This window comes from Poecilia reticulata, chromosome 18 (genome assembly GCF_904066995.2).
Source record: "Poecilia reticulata chromosome 18, P_reticulata-male-v2, whole genome shotgun sequence".
Classification (NCBI taxonomy): Eukaryota; Metazoa; Chordata; class Actinopteri; order Cyprinodontiformes; family Poeciliidae; genus Poecilia; species Poecilia reticulata.
The window spans coordinates 18,525,710-18,544,294 of NC_088847.1; the positions used below are offsets into that span (position 1 = coordinate 18,525,710).

General features: G+C 36.3%; 1 long non-coding RNA gene across 1 annotated transcript in view; it reads left to right on the forward strand.

Annotated features, from left to right (window-relative positions):
* Positions 1–4,162: 4,162 nt before the first annotated feature.
* LOC103480730 (uncharacterized) overlaps positions 4,163–18,585 on the forward strand; it is a 52,456-nt gene continuing 38,033 nt past the window's right edge. Inside the window, exons 1-2 of the long non-coding RNA XR_014084710.1 lie at positions 4,163–4,272; positions 5,078–5,168. This is a non-coding gene — a long non-coding RNA (uncharacterized LOC103480730). The remainder of the gene's footprint in view (positions 4,273–5,077; positions 5,169–18,585) is intronic.

The following is an 18,585-nucleotide window of genomic DNA, read 5'->3' on the forward strand; positions in this document are numbered from 1 at the left end:
CAGTCATGTCAGCATACTGTTAAATTTATCTGGAAATAAATGAAACAAAAACTGCAATCATCAAACACATATTGTACTCCAGTAATTCTGGTTTTTTTATGTTTAGGATTTAGAGGTTACTTTCTGGAGCTTTTCTGTAACTAATCAGTACTGTTCATGTACTTTAACCTTTCACCAAATCCTTATGGAGCTTTCTTTGCATATACCAGATACAATCTTGGAATTTACTACAAGGTTTGTTGAACATTCAAGAAACTTATGACATATTTTTCATAGAACATTCTTAGAACTTATTAAATAATGTATTTTTATTTATATAGGACATTTTCAGCAACAAGGCAGTTCAATGTGCTTTACATGAATTGAAAGGAAAAACAAAACCAAAAGAAAGACAGAAAGGTAAAAACTAAATATTTGGTCTTGTTTTTAGTGTAGATATCTTAGTTTTGTCTTGTTTCAACTGTACTAATAAGTAACTTTTCAGCAGTAATTATTTAATATTGATTTTAAAAGAGTACACATTATTTCACTTATAGCAAGACATATCTGCCATGTTATGAGTGAATTAGTACTTTTCAATCAATATTAAGGAATTTTTACTTAAAAGAAGCTCCTATTGCTTGCTGAAATTTTTTTTTAAAGTTAGTTTTGTCTTATTTCAAGTATAAAGATATTTTCACTAGAAACTAAACCAAATATACTTGGTCATATTTGGGTTTTTTGCAGTTCAAGTTCAAATAAATTTCAATGAAAATTCCTGATAAATTCTAGGAAAGTATCAGACCTGGAAGTAATATCTGTTAAGTAATATCTATGTTATAGGAAAGTGAGTTCTGGAGAGCAAATATTATTTACTTGGATACAATAGCAGTGACAAAGTATTTGTGTTATTTTAAAGAAGTGTAGGAATACTTGATGTATTTTTTTTGTTTCAAACTTCAAAATCTTTTTCAGTAGTTAATTAAAATTATTTATTCACAATCGTTTTCATTATTTAGACATGTTCTCCTAGCTGTCCAGAGACCTGACTGCTGTCTGCTGCAGTTATACATTAATGAAGGTTAACAGAGTTAGTTTGTGCCTCCACAAGTTAATGTGTTGTTACAACTTATAGGAGGAATAAAATTCATGCTTAGTTAAGGGAAGGCAGAAATGATTGCACTCTTTAGTCAGAAGAGCAAATATCTCATCATCCTTTTTAATATTTCAAGTTTTCACTGCAGAGTTACCAAACTGTTGAAACAGCTTTAAATAAACGCAGCTCAGCCAGATGGTGATGCTGGAGCTTTTGAAGTTGTGAAACTGAGTAGCTGTGGCTTTTCGACGATGATGGCCTGCGTCTTGTGTATTTGCAGGATGCAAATTCCCGCAGATGTTCACCGTCGGTGGGAAGAAAAAAACACAACGGGGTTTGCAAATGCTAATATGATGTTTTCCAAGACAGTGTGGATATGGGTTAATGATTCAGACAATGAGATCCACCTGTTCTCTCTTGTGAGAAGCTGCAGCTTTCCAAACTGTCAGTGTTTGTGAGAGCACATTTGTTCGTGTGTTCGCCTTTTAGTCTCCTAACGCAGAAAGTTAAAACCTGATATTTCACTTTATAACTGTTTTATCTCACTATCTGATTGATCAAACTAAACAGTTTATGTTTTAGGTTTAACAAAAGAGTGTCTGTTTGCTAAATGGCAGAATAATGAGATCAATCTTAGCTTCCTTTAATGTCAAAAGTTGATATACTCCAAACATACTTTGCCTTGAAACAGTTGGGGAAACCACAGCTGATAATGACATGACTTTGTGGGCTTTTCATTGGTTAATTAACAGCACTAACACCTCTAGAGCAACACTTCAAACATGTTTATTGTGGACCTACAATTTTCTAGATTCCTGAAAAAACAATATGCAAAGATAAATGGCCAAAGGGTCACCGATCGGTTTTTGTGCCACAGAGATCAACGTGTTTTGGTGTGAAATGTGTGTATCAACCCCAGAACAAAAGCCACAGACCTTGTGAAAATACTGGGTGAAACAGGGCGTTATTATCCACAGTGCAATGAGTCGAGTGTGGCTGCAGGTGAAACGACCAATCTGAGAGGAAAAAGCTACTACAGAGGATCCTCACCAGTATTTGCTACAAATTTATTTTGTTTGTTCATTTTTTTTTTTGCAGAACATATGTAAGACATTCAAAGGAAAATGCAGCCAATCCAGGATCACCATTCATTTTTCTTGGTGCTGATTGGTTGTAACCCAAAGACCTAAGGTAAACTGTTAGCTTCTACAGTATATAAGGTTATATTTGGTGCTTTAACTATAAAAATATTTAGCTATATGTTTAGAGCAGGTCTCAAGTATTGGTGCATTGCAACTGTTTGAGTGGCTAATGGTCCCTAATCTCTACGAATACTGGGCCAAATTAACCTTCAAGATTAGATTACAGTTTGGAAAAGCCCTCAAACAAAAACTTAATATGTAGGGACTGACAGATTGGTTGTCGTTACATTGAAACGAAAGATTTGGAAGCTTGGAAACCTGAGCTCACCGTCCCTTATGTGGAGAAAAAGTAAACTTTAAGTTGTGTGGGTGTTTTTGCTGAAGGATGGACTGGTGCACTTCACAAAACAGATCATTTCAAGAAAATAAAGTTTCAAAGCATAATTTTGGAAATTGGGGCAAATGACTGAACATATACCATCAAATTAGCTGCGCTCGACATGGCTGAGTTTCCATCCCATCTAAAGGTTAAAGGTCGGTACAAACCAGATAAGGTTACTCCAGTTCTGTCAGGAAGAATGTGTCAAAGTTCAAGCAAACTGTTGTAAAAATACACGTGGAAGGAAACCAAAAACATTTGATTAAAGTCTTACAAGTTTAAAAAGACAAATATTAAAGAAATGTATCTACATCTCTGACTGGAAAGGAATTAAAAACATGTTTTATCAAATTCCCCTTCATTATTCTTGCACTCAAGAATAATTTTGGTAATTAGGAGAGATTCGGTGTCTGGCTGAAAAAAACAGCTTGTTTCACAAAACCTTAGCGACATAATTATTCAAGAAAGACGCTTTTTCCAGACAGTGTTGGTGCGATGAGTTTCACTGTTATTGAGCTGACCTCTGAAGCAGAATTTTTGTTATATATTTGGATTAAACATGGTTTATGAAGCTAAATCCCTGGTTGGTTTTGCATAATGAAGCATCGTTGGTTCACACTTTGTAAGCCTTGAAAGTTCTTCAAATGAAAGAAAATTAATGCAAATCATATCTTCAAAAAGAATAATGAATTCAGTTATTCTGAGCTCACTTTGTTTTACACGTTGGTGGAAAAATCAGCATGTACCCAAACATTTCAATCTTTTGCTTCACGATATTCAGTGATGTGATCGAATGATTGGAAATGTGTGAACTTATGACTAAGTATTTAACCCATGTTGTTGTTCTGGTTGGTTAAATAAAGTATTTAATTGTGACGGATCATAAATACTGCTGGTAAAGCAGTGACATAACCATGAAACAGCTGCTTGTCTTGCTATACCACACACACATGCGCACACATTCAAAAAAATCAAAAGACCTTGCCTTTGGTTATGATTTGGAGGTGGCAGCTGAAATATTCTACTTTTTGTTCACATTTTTTGCTCTCTTTCGTGTATCTATTTTCTTTAGAAACAACTGATTCTGTTTCTTCAATGTCTCGTTAGATGTTGTTGCTCGTATCTTGTTAAATAAGTATTTTAAGATTCACATAGGAACCACAGTTCAAGGTTTTTTTATCTTTATATTTGGTAGCAAGCAGCAGTATGTAGTGGAATTGTCAAAACAGTTTCAAGTTAGGTTTAGTCAATACTACAAAAAGATAAAAAGATACTTATTCACAGCAAAACTGCCTTTTTCCACTGGCGTCGAGCATCTCAACTCGACAGTAATGGTGCGTTCACACCAAATGCAATTGGACCATCAGGCGCGTCTGGTTTGTGTGGCATACACAAAAAGTAATGGTTTCTGTTATTATTATCATTATTAATAATGTTTTCTATTTTGATATTGAATTAATATGTTTTTTCATGTATATTTCTAATTTCGAGATTTGGCATCTAGTGTAATTAACTTTATTGCAGTAGCAGAAAGCTACCAGTAGGAGGCAGTGTGCTCGTAATCGCTCCAGAGTCCGTGTAACTGACATCCGGCTTCAGAACAGATTCCGGGAGGATTTGAGGAGTACGGAGTTCTGTCTGCCTCGTTACTTCAACCTGTTCTATCCTGTTCACAGGTTAGTAGGGTCTGTAATCGTCTTACTCTCACAACGTAACTTTTTAAAGAACTTGTTTAGTATTGTTAATGTAGTTTTTATAGTGTTTTAGTGTTTTGTTTACCGTTGTCATAGTAACTGAACTATTGGCGCCGTGAGGGCGACTGCGGTCCTAGTTAGTTGAGGTTTTATGTACACATTGTTTAATTTACGTTAGTTATCTGTTATGAATATGTTACCTGTGAGAATGTTTAAGTACAGAAGAAAAAGAAAATACAAATACATTTTATATTGTTTACACAGTAAAATACTGGGTAGCGAATGGGAGTTACCATGAAAATAAAGTATGTAGAAGTATAGAACTCTGCTTGGGTTGCTAGGTAACGGGTAGAGCTTTGTTGCTAGGTAACGGTGCAGTGCCTCCTGATTTGTGACATTCCATTATGGAGGTTTTTTAAACGCGTCATTTTAAGACACTAAAAACGATTAACTTGTTAACAAAAAGTGGCTGGGCCTGTTTTTAGAAGCAGTAGAATCACAAATCGAAGAACCAAAACCTAAATTTTGGATAATATGTCCATTTAAATACAGCAGAGCTTAAAGAAACAATAAGGGTGTGTATGTCTTTTTATTTGGTGTATGTAAACTTCTGATTTCATCTGCATGTCAGAAGTAAATGAACACTGGAAAGGCTTCGCAATTTGTCAAGTTCAGATTTTTTGCATTTTCACCTAGTGTTTTTTTTTTTTAAACTCTGGACCAAAATGTTCTCTGTTGTGTTAACTTATTTGAACCATAAAATAAGACCTCGTGTTTTTGCATGCAGGCTGACGGCCCTGAACACCGCCGCCTGGTTGAGCAGGGACATTGGGTGACCCTCTAGCTACATTTAAGCCACTCAGCTTCAAGGTCACACGGTCAGTAATCTGCAGACTCGACAGAATGTTAAAACCTAGACGCTTTTTTTTGGTTGTTTTTATCAGCCCAGCTAATCCTCATGTCTCCCAAACTCTAACACCGTCTACCAGAGTATAAATCATTCTTATCTAACGCGTCCATTCTGGTTCTGGGTTTGTCATCACTTTGTATTCCTGTCACCTGATCCAGCCGTCTGTCTGTCAAAGCGCCTCCTCCTCTCCTGTTTCTATCCATCTATCTGAATGTCTCTCTCTTCAGGGGATCAGTCAGATCAATCACCTGTACCTTCAAGAACTCAAAAATCTCTTGTTTACCTCTGGCAGCCCAGACAAGATCATCTATCACTCTCTCATTTAGTGTCAGCTTCACGACCTCTATTTTGACATACAGTACGCCGACATCCCACACTGCAACTGTCCTCTTATCTTCTGCATGTGCTGTCTGTCCATCCGTCTCTGTCTGCCTCCGAACCCGTCGCTATGCCTTCCTGCCTGGTAACTCTGCACAGCTTCATTACCACAGCAACAGAAAAACCGTCTCCTTTCATTACAGAGCTTGTTAATGCTGAACGCATAATGACTCGCACACAAAAAGCTGCTATTGGAGGAGAACATGCGTGTTTGTGCACACATCCAAATGCACTTCAGTTGAGGTCAATGGATCGCTCCGTGTTTACAGGAAAACAACCTCTCTAACATGCAAAGCACTTCCTCGATTCAATTATTACTTTTATAAATGTGTGTGTTCGACCCGTTAACATCCTGCTGGACACACACCGTCAGTGCTGCAGGTTAAACTGTACAGAAAGGAGCAGATCACAAATCCAAGGAGTCTCTGAATGGCTGAAAACAGATTACAGGAGGTCTGTGCTCTCAAATCGTCCACAATAATACTAGGATAGAAATAACTACTGTGATTAAACAAAACGCATGATTAGTTTGACTATTTTTAAATTAAATTATCATTAAAACCCTGCGTGATAGTCGCAATAATAAAAACTCCAGTATTTCAACAGAGCGACTCAGTGAAACAGGAATATTCAACCACTATAGAGGAACAAATATTATTATTAAACAAAGTGAGTTATTTAGAACAAATTATTATTTATTATGTCAACCTGGTGGGGAGGGAAGAACAGAGGAAGGTCAGCCAGCACACTTTTACACAAAACAATAAACATTAGCAAAACTTTTAAGGTAATTAAACAATAAAAACAATACTGATAAAATATGCTTTAAATATTTTAGCTAACAAGTGCAGCGAATGCTAAGTAAGGCAGCGTTCAGTTAATTAAAAAAAATACTAATACTAAAGGTAAATTAACTCCTGTTATCCAAGGTTCTTCAAAAAGTGGTTATGAATGTCAGGAAGGATCTACTGCAGCAGTCTGTATCACAGCGGTTCTGAATAAGCCTCTGACTGAGGCTGTTGTATATCTCATGTAAACGATGCTTAAAGTTGTCTGTAATTGTCCTTTATTGCACAATAATCTCCAGATGTTCCACAGTTGTTACCGGAACAGAACCCGCGTTTTAATTATAACATTAATGGTAATAAGTTTATAAACACATTCAAGAATATCAGACTCGTATTGGACAAAAACATCGGCGTTAACAAGAAAATCAGGGCTTTAACAAAGAAATGGCTTTGAATTTTTTTTTGTCTATAGCGCCACTACTGGTCATTCAGGGAATTACACATGAATCTGGAACTCCCTATTAAAAATATAATTAAAGAAATAAAGAGGCTTTTAGGCCATTGCAGAATTAATCAAGTTTAAATGGAAATGCCACATCCTTTTTTTATTTTTTTGTTTTTTTATTTACCATCTGTAAGTGAAATTTATTGACTAAATTCTAATTATTAAGGGATATTTTTCACAATAAATGATAAATTATACTTTCCCACCCTTACTTAAATAATAAAATTATAATAAACATTCCTGATGTCAATTTGTAGATGCAACTCCTTACTTGCACATTTGCATTATTCTGCTGAAAACTGATTAAACTGCAGACAAAATGTTGTCTTGAAGTGACGGATGAGCTTTTCTCTGGGAGGTGAAGCACGCTGAGGGTGTATATAAAGCTGATGATACCAGTTTTTAGCCAACTCAGTGGTCAAGTCAGTTGTCACCTTTTTTTTTTTCTACTTTTTGCTTTGCTGGGCAGTGTGAACCCTGCCAAGAGAAATTGGCTGAGAACCGTAGCAAGTGAGATTACAGGTGTCAAACTTACCTCAGCTGGCTGACAGCTGTAACAAGCAGGCTGTCAGGAGAGCTCCAGCTGCCTTAAATCACACGCCTGCAACTTATTTAGGAAAGGTTACAGCGACTTTCCTCTGGGCTCACACCGAAGCATGCAGGTGCAACAGACGAACCAACACGAGGGAAGAAAATGTGAAACGTGCGGCGCACAGGAAGTTAAAAGAAAATCCTGGTGAAGACGATGGAGTGATTCAGATACTCTGGCATTTACCCTGACTAAACACATTCTGGAGCGATTTGTGACGCAGTTTTGTTTATCTTCTGCTGCTGACTGGGTCACATAATTAATCTTTACAGAGATTAGCTCATAGATTGTTCTTAAAAGCCTCCCTGTTGACCACTTGTGTCAAACTCAAGGTCTGGGGGCCGAATCTGGCCCGCCGTAGTTTTTTATGTGGCCCTCTAGACTCAAATTACATCAATAAGTCGTTCCGGTCTTTTCACAAATCTGCAAAATTCACACAAAATCAACAAATCTCCACATTTGTTTCTGATTTTTATTGAAAATTTCTCTCAAAATTGGCCCAAAACGTTTGGTTTAACCGCTGCCTCAGCCTCTCTTGACGTCTGGTTGGTCTGTGCCCGATACGGCGATTAATAAAAAGTCACATTGAACAACATATATCTTAAACATTAAGATAAAACAAATATCTTAAAAAACCTTACAGAAATGTATAAATTAGCACCACAAAATATGTGATTTTGATCACAAAAGATAAAAGCAATCATGAAATCCTGGATGGACTGATCAGTGTGAAAAGATGCTCAATATTATTTAAATTTAAGAAACATTATTGAATGCTGAAACAAACAGCTATTTATTGATTTTGTAGCAATTTAATGCGTTTTATCAATATATTCTGGTACAACCGCCTGCAGCTTCCTGCTCACCTCCATCCAGGACGTCAGGAGGAGTTTAACCCGCGTCCTCCTCCTCCTCGCTCTGTGGTTAACATGACATCACTGTGTTTGTTTTCCAGCTGGGTGTAATTCAGCATCAGTAGCTCTAATCTGTGTTCCACTAATGTTACCTGACATTTGGGGTAACTTCTCTCTTGTGGTGCTGCTAGCAAGCTAGCATTTGTTGGAAGTGAGTTCAGGACGCTTCTGTAAATATTTATTTCCAAACAGGAGACAAAATCAACATTGTGTCTGAGTAGATGCAGCACTTAAGAAGGGAAATGTTCAAACTTTACAACAAACTCAGGGTTTCCCCCAGTGTATTGTAAGCCTGGTGGCCCGCCAGACTTTACCAGCCCCCCTGCCAGGATAAGCGTTGCTTGTTTTTGTTTTTAGAAAAAATAAAAAAGTTGATGCTCAGAAAACCTGCTCATAGTCAAATTTATAAGAAATTCTGTTTGCAATTTGATCTTTAGTCTAAGGAAAATGTTTGCACCAATGAGGAAGTTTTTGCATTTTTTATTAGATTTATGAATACAGCATTAAATCATAAATTAAACGTACCATTAAATAAATAAATTAGATTTTTCATACCAAATCTGATTTTTATCAAGTTTTTTTTCTTTAAAAAAATTTACAAGTGCGGCAAAAAATTATTTTGTTTCAATCTTTCCTTCTCGGAGTCAAGATGGCCGCCGCGGGCAGACTGACATCGTTCTGAACTCTAAAAATTAAATCTTCATTCACAGAAAGTTTGATTAATTAATCAAATCGACTTATCACTCAGATAAATGTTTAATCGAATGTTTAGATAAACTATTTAATAGGTAATTTATTAAATATGTTAAGTCATTGAAATGCAAACTAATGCAGAAAGTGTATTAAATGTGTATTTAATAATTTAATAGTTGCTTTTCTAATTTGATCAAACTGGCCCTTGATTGTTGAACTCAAAGACGAAGGTCACTGGAAATATTTCTCACTGGACTCAATTCAGCTGTTATTTTAATAGCAAATCATAACAAAAATACAAAACAGTTACACAGTTTACATTTCCATGTCTGGAAAAATAAGTTTCTTTAGGGAGTTGATGTTTGCAGCAGTTCAGTTTCAATATCATAAAGCCTGGGGGCAAAAAAACAAAAGGAAGGCGGACGAGTTGCCTGCAGAGTAAAGGTCAAAACCATTAAGTTTCTGGCTCTTTGCTGCCGTCCTTGTTTGCACTTTGAGTTGTGACAGAAGTTATAGGGAGCTGTCTCTGAGCGGCACAGGAAGACGGCCTGATTGTCTTTGTGCGAGTGCAGCAGTGGCCTTGCTGGCTGCCGGGGGAAAGCTTGGCTGATGAAAAGCCATTTTTTGGACAAACACTCCGTGTTGTGTTCGTGCCTTCCTGTAAACTCTCAGACGCTGCCTCACGAAGTGACGGGCCGGGCTGTGGATGTGTGTCACGCTGCTGTTCCCGGCCTCCTAACGGACTCGCACACAAACTAAAACCAGAAAGTCGGAATATAAAGATCATAATTCCTTCACATGCAGATATGTGCGGCGTGAGAGAAAGATGATGAAATCTGTTCCACCCCCACTGTTATTACAGGCATCTATTACCAGCATTGATAAAAAAAAAAAAGAAAGAAAGAAAACGAAAGCTTTAATCATTATTACAGAGGGGGAAAAATCAGCAGTGTGTCAGACAGAACAATTCAATAATTTGTTAAACATTTGTTTTGTTTTCGGTAAGTGCCAGACTCCCCGAGGTACGCTTGCAATCAAATATGAAAGCAGCAACAGTCGCAGCGCTACAATATTGATGCTGTTTACGACTCGGCTTTTCAGATTCAACAGAATCCTTCAAATGGATTTACCTCCAACTTGGAAGGTAATCTTTTAAAACAGAGCGGCTTTGCAAATGTGGAGGGAGGAATCGAAGCGGAGCGGCGGCGTTCGGGGGACGGGTTTTCAGGTGTTTCAGCCGTTTGAGTCCCTGAAAAGCAAAAACATTGACAGGGCTGTCATATTTAATGAGGGCATTGTTTTTGAGAAATTTTTTTTTTGCTCTGACTGGCTGATTGTAAAGTATAACAGACTGCAGGATTCAGCTTTTCTAATGCTTCTGTCATTTTAGATGGATGTGATCTCGCTCATAAACTCGAGTAATTGGACTGTCACTCCTCCACTAGTGGGAGTTTTCTGGTTACTCAACGCTTCTTTTCATGCCTTGCATGGAGTACATTTCATTCAATACATTTCTCATAGTGTGTGTGGGCTAAGGTCTTTTTGTTTTTTAATTGTATGCGAGCAATGCGATAATGATTTTATCTGAAAGACATCAGACAAAACAAACAAAGCTCTTATAAAGACAGAGAATAGCCTAATGCAACTAAATGAAACCATTTAATCAGTAAAGCTGAACGCTACATGCATCGTAAACGCTTTACACCCACTGAACATTTTCACATTTATCTTGTAAATGTCAGTGTGTTTTTAAAGTGTAAATACTTAGTAGAACCACATTTAGTGGTAATTACAGCTTGTAACGTCTACCTGCGTCAAACATCCTCTTCCTTCTTTTAAATTGATTCTTTTTAGTAAAATTGTTCCGACTCAATCAGAATGAACGTCAAGTCTTGCCACATATTCCCCATTTGACTTTGTACTATTTAAAACATTAACATCCGTTTTCCAGCTGAACGATGAAGATCTGCTCCAGACTCTCCTCTTCTGCAGGATCCAGAAAAGGATGGATAAACCTTCACCTTCACTGTAAAACATTTGAAGGTGGTTTAACTTGAAAATGAAAGTCCACTTGCACCAGCAGAAAATTGTATTGGTTCTAAATCAGAAATTAAAGTTCATGACAAGTTGTCTAAACATTTTTTAAGTTCACTAATCTTGTATTGTGTTTTAACATATTGCTGCAATTTAAGCCAAATAATTATTTCACAATGTGCAAGAAAAAAAAACTGCCCTCACCTCGTTAAAGAGCCACGTTTCTTCATTATCAAGTTAAAATAGCTACTTATTTTACTTTAGAATTATTTAAATTCTTGTTTCAAATTGCAGGAACAAAATTTCTGATCTGATAATTAATTTAATTAAACCTTATAATGAATTCGGCTCAAAGACTAGTGTGAACAGGACATTATCCTAATTAAAATAAACTTTTGCCTTGATAAAGCACAAGAGTCGGATCAATGGAACGCACATCCATCTCAGGATACAGAAACATGCCGCTAAGCATTCTGGGAAATAGTTCCCACTCCTGTCTTTTTCTTTCAGTATTTTAGGTGCTAACCTAAAAACTGTAGTTTATTCAACTCTTGGAGGTTTGACAAAATTAATAAAAAACTCACATTTAGGTTCAAGATCTGAAACTCACTACATTTATTTGACTTAAAGAGTTGACACAACTGAATGCAGCTCGAACATTTTACAGTGCATGTTTGAAATTTGAGATATTGTTTTATAATTTGACTCTTTAATTGTTTGCTTGATCTTCAAACCTCTGAGGTTGAACAGCTGAATTTATACTGAGATTAAATGTTATTTTTTTCCTTTTTATCAATAAATGTTTATTTAATGAGATGTATACATAAAAAAATTAATCAAGACTTCTTTCACAAAGGCAGACAAAACAACAGAAGTAACAAAAGTAGACATTAGAAATTAAAATTTGAAGACCACTTAAAATGATCAGTTTTTGCTCTTTATAGGTTTATGTTTGAGTAAAATGAACATTGTTCTTTTATTCTATGAACTACTGACATTATGTCTCCAAAATTACAAGCAAAAGTTTTGTATTTATTTGCAGAAAATGAGAAATATTCAAAATAACGTAAAAGTGCAGTTCTTTCAGACCTGAAAAAAAGCAAAGAAAACAAGTTTATGTTTATTTAGAAACAACAATACTAATGTTTTAACTCAGGAACAGTTCAGAAAACAATATTCAGTGGAAAAACCAGGAGGTTTTCTATGAGTGCAGTGCAGTGGGCTCTTCACTTTTTCCAGGGCTGTACATTAATGCCAACAATTTAACAATGAAGGGAAATAGTTTAGTGTTTTTACAAATTTAAAAACCGGTGGAGATTTAAGATTTGAAACATAAACAATGTTTGCAGAATATCTGTTTTTTTTTTTTTTTTTTTTGGAAAGTGTTCAGTGAAACAAGCTCTCCTTTCTTTCCCTTTTGCTTTTCAGTCATAAACTACCTTGGCATAAACTCCCAGTAAAACGCATAGAAGTTTGTGAAATAAGGCCTGATTCCTGCGCTAGGTGCTGCCACACCGGCTGTACGTTCAGGGTTTTTTCCTCTCTGACACCAGGAGGTCTGCAGAGTCAAAATGTTTTCATCCGGTGCTGAGAGAGAGGACTGTATCTGCTGTTGTCATCAGATCAATCAGTGGTTCCCGTCTGTTCAGGTGGCACAGTCCTGAAGATTGATTCTGTTCAGACTGGATAATGCGATACCATGACTTTGCATATAAATGGTGAGCCGCTCCGCTCGGCACTTTGCATGTAATTCCAGCACATTTGAAGCTGTTTTTGTGTCAGCTTCCCAGCTCAAAATGACAGGAAATTGCTGTGGTAAAAGTTCAGAGTGTTGCACTGTTCCTGCCGAGGTTTATGTTGTACAGTGATTTGTTGAAATGGAAGAAAACCTGCAACTTGAATGAGATCAGGCAAACAGAACATTATGGCTGCAATGGAGAACAATCTGCTTTTACCTCAACTTAAAATGTCCATTTTGTCTATTTTTGCTCTGAAATCACTGCCTGCTGCCTCTTTTTAGGTGTTGTAGGAACGACGACCCCTCTCTGTCCCGCCCGCTATATTTTATTGCAGTGATTTCTCTGCGGTAATGGAGCGTTAGTGAGGGTCAGTGTGTCGTCATAATTGGCAGGCAGTCGGTTACGTGTGCGGCTAAAAGCCGCTCATCATTCCTGTAAAGTGGAATGTTGATTGTCGGGTCTTTTTAACATTATTAGTGGGTGATTTTGTCCATCGTCTGTCCTGGACCGCTGCGGCAGCGATTTCATCTCGTCAAGCACTCATTTGACTTTTTCTTTTTGATAAAATCTTTCACCTCAGAGTGGGAGTAAAGCGTGAAAGCCACAGATACTCTTGCCACACACACACAGACGCACACACACTCTTAGCGACAGTCCACAGCTCTGTTTGCTCGGTCATGAGGTTATCTTAACAAGGATGTTTGATCTACCACAGTCAATACATGTCTGCAGCAATCTGTGTGTGTGTCGCTGCCAGCAATGGAACATGTCAGCCACCAACAAATGTGTTTATGCATGGAAATCATACACCTCCAGCCAAATACATGATCATTTCCATGTTTACAAATGTATGGATGTTGCAACGCGCTGAGCGGTTCATATTCATGTTTAGGAGAAACGGATACGTCGTTGCAGCAACTGCATTTGAGAAATAGCAGAATTTCCCCAAGGAGTGCTAAAGTTACACATTTATTTAAGCTCAAAACATGCAATGTGTGCATATATAAAATAATAACAAAGTATTATCTTTGTAATGATGCATACATCGATCTCCTCTTTGGTTTCTTCAGACATAAACAGAAATTCGATGTTCTGTTTTTGAAATTGCAGTGTGAAAGTGTTTTTTTTGGCTCCTTCTTGATTTTCTTTTTTAATGCTCGTCACACTGAAGCGTTTCAGAAGATCAAACCAACTTAAATAGTCAAAGAAAACACAAAATGCAGTTTTTAAGTGGAGGTGTTCATTATTAAAGGAGGAAAAAAACGATTTTTAGTAAGAAAGGAAACCTTTTCACACCATTATTCTTTAGATCAGAGTGTGTTAAACTAAATATGCAACTCTGAAAATCATTTGCTGCCTCTTACACCATAAAAGCAGTCGTTACAAATTACCCACAGACCCGGATGTCTAAAAATAATGACTCTGCTGATGGATTGAAATTGAATTTGGGGTTTTGTGGCTTTCATACGAGAAAAGATCAGTAGCTAAATGTCGCCTTAGCTTGAAACCTCTCTAAAAATCCATGACTCTGGCAGCCGAGGGATGAAATATCTACTGCACATGCAGAGAAAACCTGTATCTTCTTAGTAAAGTCGGTCTGAATTTGGACTGGTTTTGAATTTCCCTCCATCTGAAAATGAGCAGAATTTCTTTATTTCCTGACTTCGCTCTGTCTTCGAATGGAGACCGTTTGAGACTTTGATCTGAAACCGAAGGAGGTCTATTTGAGTCAGTGTGCTATTTGTGGATCAGCCTGTACCTGTGCAGCTACGCTCGTCATTCTGGTTACAGAAAGAAATCTCATTCGGCCTCAACAAAACCACTCAGTCTCAAGTCTGCAAACATTTGTGTGCTGCTTGTTATTTAGTTAGTTTATCAATCAACACAAGTGACATTTCCCTCATAAAAAGCCTTTCACAACACTTTATATGTTTGCGGGCTATAATGGGTGGAAAAGTAAAAATACAATTTAATGAGGTTTATAAAGCTGAGAATCAAACAGCCTTTGACAGCTGTTATATCTTTCTGGATTTGAGTCTCGCAGTGGGAGCTCCGACTGTATCTGCTCAGACAGCTGCTTTAATATTTTGTTTGTGCCTCCACTATAGGATGTGATGTGATTACCAACAGGAGTCTGTGTCACCAAATATTAGACGCTTCTTTTCATGTTTTTGTTATCAGACATCAGAGTTTTCTTGTATTTATAGGAACAGAACTCCCAACTTGCCATTGTTGCTGTTTTTCTTATGAGTGCTGCCATTAGCGATGCAAGATGGCTGAACAGACGATGTGAAGCAGCTCAGCTTTACAGCGCCACGTTGTGTTAAGGTCACAGGAAAAGTCTGGGCTGGTGTGTTTCAGCAAAACGCTGAGGCAGAAAGATCTTGGGAGAAGCACCTTCTGTGGCCCATCAATCTGAAAAAAGTCATTTCCAAACTATTTAAGGTGAAAAAGATCTGTGGTAGGTCAATAATTTGTGATTCAAACCTTTCTATATTCGTCTCAGGTCCAGTAGGTCGACTTCACAACAGTCACATTGTGAAGTGTCTGTCACAAATTAACCTGAATAAATTAACCATTCAGGTAACAAAGTTGGTGGTTAACATCAGTCCAGCAGCTTCTTCCCCTGTACATTAAATAAAATAGAAAAATACTAGAAACATTTTTCAGAAATTTAAACAAAGATTGGCAAAGTCAACGTGCTAAACAGGGCTAATAAATAAATAAATAAATAACTAAAAGGATTATTTTAGGGAAAAGGCAGTGCCCCCCACCAGCGGGGGGAAGGGCTGATATTAATGCACTTCCTTTTGATTGTTACAATTGCAAAAGTGAAAATCAGATGTTTACTTCTTGGCACTTCGTTAAGAAAAAAAAACGAGCTCGTCTCTTAGAAAACATAAGATTTCCTCTTTTTTTTCCTCTTTTAAAAGTGAAAATGTTCTCTTTGTCATTTGTGTCAAATATATTATAAAACATTCAACTCAAAAAGAAAAATCAGATGTTTACTTTGTGGCTATTGGTTACCAGTAAACACGCTCGTCTCTTAGCAACAGATTAACAACAAATTATTATTGTTCCAAAAACATAAAATTTCCTCTGTTTTTTTAAAGCGCTATTTATCTTATACTATTTAACAAGAATTGTGCAGTTGGTGAATTTGGCAGAAAAATGAAAATGGTTTTTTTTGTCATTGGTATGTTAAAAACACACATTCCACACAAAAAGTAAAAATCTGATTTTTACTTCGTGGCAGTTCATCACCAGAAAAAAACCCTCATCTCTTAATACCAAATTAATAACAAGTAATTTTATCGTTTATTAAATATAAGCTCTTTTGAAATACTGCTTATCTGCTTAGACACAAGAAATGTACAGTTGGAAGATTTTGCAATAGTAAAAATCAGATGTTTACTTCGTTGGTTACCAGAAAACGGGCTCATCTCTTAGCAACAGATTAACAACAAACATTGTTATTGTTCAAAAATATAAGATTCCCTTTGCTCTTTTGAAATACTACTTATCTTATACTACTTAACAAGTAGAATTTGTCAGAAAAGTGAAAATGTTCTCTTTGTCATTTGTGTCAAATATATTATAAAACATTCAACTCAAAAATAAAAATCAGATGTTTACTTCGTGACTGTTGGTGACCAGTAAACACGTTCGTCTCTTAGCAACAGATTAACAACAAATTATTATTGTTCCAAAAACATAAGATTTCCTCTGCTCTTTTGAAGCGCTATTTATCTTATACTATTTAACAAGAATTGTGCAGTTGGTGAATTTGGCAGAAAAAAAAAATAAAAATTTTTTGTCATTGGTATGTTAAAAACACACATTCCACACAAAAGTAAAACTCTGATTTATTCTTCGTGGCAGTTCATCACCAGGAAAAACCCTCATTGTTGTTCATTTATTATTGTTCAAAAATCTTATGTTTTTTGAACAATAACAATGTTTGTTGTTAATCTGTTGCTAAGAGATGAGCGCGTTTTCTGGTAACCAACGAAGTAAACATCTGATTTTTACTATTGCAAAATCTTCCAACTGTACATTTCTTGTGTCTAAGCAGATGAGCAGTATTTCAAAAGAGCTTATATTTTATAAACATTAATATTACTTGTATTAATTTGGTGTTAAAAGATGAGGATTTTTTTTCTGGTGATGAACTGCCACGAAGTATAAATGATATTTTTATTTTTGTGTTGAATGTCTGTTTTATAAAATATTTACCAACTACAAAAAAACCTTTCTTAGTATAAGAGAAGTAATACTTCAAAAGAGCAGAGGAAATCTTATGTTTTTTGAACAATAACAATGTTTGTTGTTAATCTGTTGCTAAGAGACCAGCGCGTTTACTGGTAACCAACTGCCACAAAGTGAACATCAGATTTTTATTTTTGAGTTGAATGTCTGTTTTATAATATATTTGCCTCGAATGACAAAAAGAACATTCTCACTTTTCTGACAATATCATCAAATGCACAGTTCTTGTTAAGTAATATTTCAAAAGAGCAGAGGGAATTTTATGTTCTTTGAACAATAACAATGTTTGTTGTTAATCTGTTGCTAAGAGATGAGCGCGTTTTCTGGTAACCAACGAAGTAAACATCTGATTTTTACATTTGGAAAATTTTACTGTAAATTTCTTGTGTCTAAGCAGATAAGCAGTATTTCAAAAGAGGTTATGTTTAATAAACGATAACATTACTTGCTATTAATTTGGTATTAAGAGATGAGGGGTTTTTCCTGGTGATGAACTGCCACGAAGAAGAAATCAGATTTTTACTTTTGTGTGGAATGTGTGTTTTTAACATACCAATGACAAAAATTTATTTATTTTTCTGCCAAATTCACCAACTGCACAAATCTTGTTAAATAGTATAAGATAAATAGCGCTTCAAAAGAGCAGAGGAAATCTTATGTTTTTGGAACAATAATAATTTGTTGTTAATCTGTTGCTAAGAGACGAACGCGTTTACTGGTAACCAACTGCCACAAAGTGGCAAAGTGGCATAAATGTTCTCTTTGTCATTCGTGTCAAATATATTATAAAACATTCAACTCAAAAATATAAATCAGATGTTTACTTCGTGGCACTGTCAGTGAGACAAATTACTTACAAGTGGAAAACATTCAGGTCACTACAAATATCCTCATAAGTGGTTCCAGCAAATAATACCCAAGGTCAGACAGGGAAATGCCCCCTGCTGCTTTCAACTTCGCCTATTCTTTGTGTTGCATAATGATCACTTCACCCTTTAGGATGTAAACATTCAGTGCAGCACGACCATAACAGAATGAAGTATTTTTATGAGAGTAAGTTGTTTTCACACCATTAAACCTCCAGAACCTGGAACAGTTTCTTCCCCTTTTTATAGCAGCTAATGTGTAAACAGAATCAGTTTCAACCAAAGCATAAAATGAACATCTTACCAGAAAAATCAATACATCAAGCTTTGTTTTCTGACTGATTGAACTACAACTTCATCATAGAGATGAAGCACACAACATGAGGCAGGAACTGACCTTCCAGCCTTGAAACACGCTACAGTAATGATCGTGCGAAGTGTGGAGTCTGAAAAAGACAGCATTATTGCATCAACTCCGAGACTGTTTCCCTGACATGTGTAATTTAACAAAGACGTGTAATAGAGCGTAATCTGCTCTGGAGATCTCACCAGTGCAGCGTAGGCCGTCTATATTTAATAGCACGTATTAAAAAACAATTTTGGGTGGCTG